Source organism: Saccopteryx bilineata, chromosome 3 (assembly GCF_036850765.1).
Source record: "Saccopteryx bilineata isolate mSacBil1 chromosome 3, mSacBil1_pri_phased_curated, whole genome shotgun sequence".
In the NCBI taxonomy this organism is placed as follows: Eukaryota; Metazoa; Chordata; class Mammalia; order Chiroptera; family Emballonuridae; genus Saccopteryx; species Saccopteryx bilineata.
Genome location: NC_089492.1, coordinates 79,539,631 through 79,542,430, shown reverse-complemented (window position 1 = coordinate 79,542,430; position 2,800 = coordinate 79,539,631).

The following is a 2,800-nucleotide window of genomic DNA, read 5'->3' as shown; positions in this document are numbered from 1 at the left end:
AGTGACGTAAGCTGCCGTTGCCGGGAGACGTGCTTGCGGCGGGAGGGGCGTGGCCGGGAGGAGGGTCCAGCGTCCCCACCGCCCCGCCTCGGCTGCAGTTCCCCTGGGTCACAGGAGGGCGGCCTGCGCAGGCCACGGGGTTCGTTTCCAGGTTGTTGGGTCCCATTGACCAGCCCGTCCACTTTTGCGCCAGAAACGTAGTCTAGGTCACTGGTTGTTCAGCAAGTTTTGAAATCAGGAATGTACGTTTCCCAACTTTGTTTTACTTTTTCAACTTTGTTTTGGCTGTTCTAAGTCCCTTGAAATTATGAATTTTAGGATCTTTTTAGAAACTTCTGCAAACTAACAAGTTAACTGGGGTTTTGATAGGGATTGCACTGAATCAGGAGATTAAATTTCAACAATATTGGCTTCCCATACATGAGTATCTTTTTCTTTCAACAATGTTTTGTACTTGTCACAGTGTAAGATTCACACTTCTTTTGTTAAATTTAACCCAACAACTTTGTTCTTTTTGATGCCATTGCCAGTGGCATTTTCTTTTTATTGAGGTACAATTGACATGTAAAATATGTACATATTTATTTAATATGATAAGCGGGGATAAGTATAGACCATGAAATTATCAATACCCTAAAGTCCTCACCTCCCAGGTTCCTCCCATCCATTATTATTGTCCTTGCTTTTGTTCCTGATTGTAAGTAACTTGAGCCTTCTTGGCTCATGCTTGTGGAAAAGGCTGTCAGTCTGCCTACCCTGGTGACTGACATAGTTGATGAGACGGAAAGCCTGTCCTCCTGGCCAAAACCATCCCTGGTAGAATTACCAAGGGGCTAAGCATGTGATGGGAGATGGACAAGACTCAGCACTCCAAGCTTTTGCTGTTGACAGAGATTCAGTAAAGCTTCAATGAATGTCTTCATTTGCTGTGTGCTCTATGGACAATTTTCAGAGACTTTAAATGGGTGGGTATAAGGCCAGTGGCTGCCACCATCATGGCCGTACAGGCTCTCATTGGATTCAGGCAGACAATAAAGAAACAGTAGAGCCACAAAATGGTGGCCATTCCTTTATTGTCTTGTACTGACAAGCAAAGACAAAGGGAAGACCGCTTCCCCCTTTCTCAGAGCTCCCAAAGCCCTGACACATTCGCTGGTTCCACAACCAGAAGAATCTTCCCCGGTTTCTCCTAGAATCAAAGGCCCCACCAGTCTTAGTGGAGCTTGCAAAGTCCCTCAGCTCTGGTTCCCCATCTGCACACCTTCTCTCTCTGCAAAAACTTGCTTCTTCAGCAATCTGCATTCTCTCTGCTCTCTCTGCAAAACTGCCTGGGCCCACAAAAACTCCTCCTCCAGCAAAGGTAAGCAAAACAGTGGCCCCTCCCAAGCAGGAATGCAATCAGCAATTTGCAATCAACTGCCCTGCTCGGAGGGCAAGCACACACTTGGCTGCCCAGCGCCATTTTTTAACAATAAAAGTGAGCAAACTCAAAAAAACCAAATTTTACAAACTCATTTGCCCAACAGTGGTTTAAAAGCCTCTTTGCCAGCTGGGGTTGTTTTGCTGGGAAACAGGTCTGCAGAGTTCCTTGAGCTCTGTTGCAGAAGTGGAACCAGCTCTGTTCACTTTTGAACTATGATTACAGTATGCATTTTATCAGTTCTTTAGGTCAGTATTAACTTGACAAAATAAGCTATAATTTAGCTGTATTTCCCTCCTCCAAATTCATGCTTTTTGTCAGAATCATATCCATATATGCTATAAAACCAAGTGTTACCATTGCTTTACATGTCTTCTACAGAGGAAAAATAGATTTATAGTCTCATATAAAAATGTGCCCACACTCGTTTCCAGTAGTCTTTATTTCTTCCAACTGGTTATTGTCTGATATTATTTCCTTTCAGCCTTTATAATTCTTTTTTTTTTAAATAAAAGGTCATTAAATAAAAGATTTACTCATTTTTAAGAGAGAAAAGGGGGGGAGGAACAGGAAGCATCAACTCCCATATGTGCCTTGACCAGGCAAAGCCAGGGTTTCCAACTGGTGACCTCAGCATTCCGGGCCAACGCTTTATCCACTGTGCCACCACAGGCCAGGCCTAGCATTTCTTTTCAGTCTGTCTTTATTTTGAGGGATAGTTTTGCTGGAGGTAGCCTTCCTCATTGGACAGTTCCCTTTCTCCCCACACTTCAAATAATCTGCCACTGCCTCCTGGCCTCCACTGTTCCTGAAGTCAACTGTTAATTTCATTCTTCTTCAATGAGATAAACCGTATTTTCTTGTTGCTCTCAAGATTTCCCCTATAGTTTGACTCTAAGGTGTCTAGCTGTGGTTCTCGTCATTATCCTGGGTTTTATAGAAGTTCTGGGATCAACAGGTTAATCTTCATCAGGCTTAGTAAGTTTTCAGCTACTGTTCTCCCAAATAGCTCTTATGCCCTCCTCTCCCTGACCTCCATCACACACTGGCAGGCTCAGTGCTCACTGATGTCAGTGTGAAGTGTGCCCATAAAGAAACATGGTCCTCTCTTTTAGAAGCATTTACATTTTTCCCTAATTCCACTTAATTTTTAACATAGTACACTGTTTAAAAAAAGGTATTATATTCTTTCAAAACAGTTATCAGAATAGTAGTTAGGTTTTTTCCTGCATACAGAGAATGTGATGGCAGAAATGAGATAATAAATGACCAGATGAAAGGGAAGAAAACTGTTTCCAGCTGCAAAATAAGCATCCTCTCCACTTATACAGTGATTAACAGGGGAAAAGAGAAAATGAGGCTGGAACTGTAGTGTTCCTC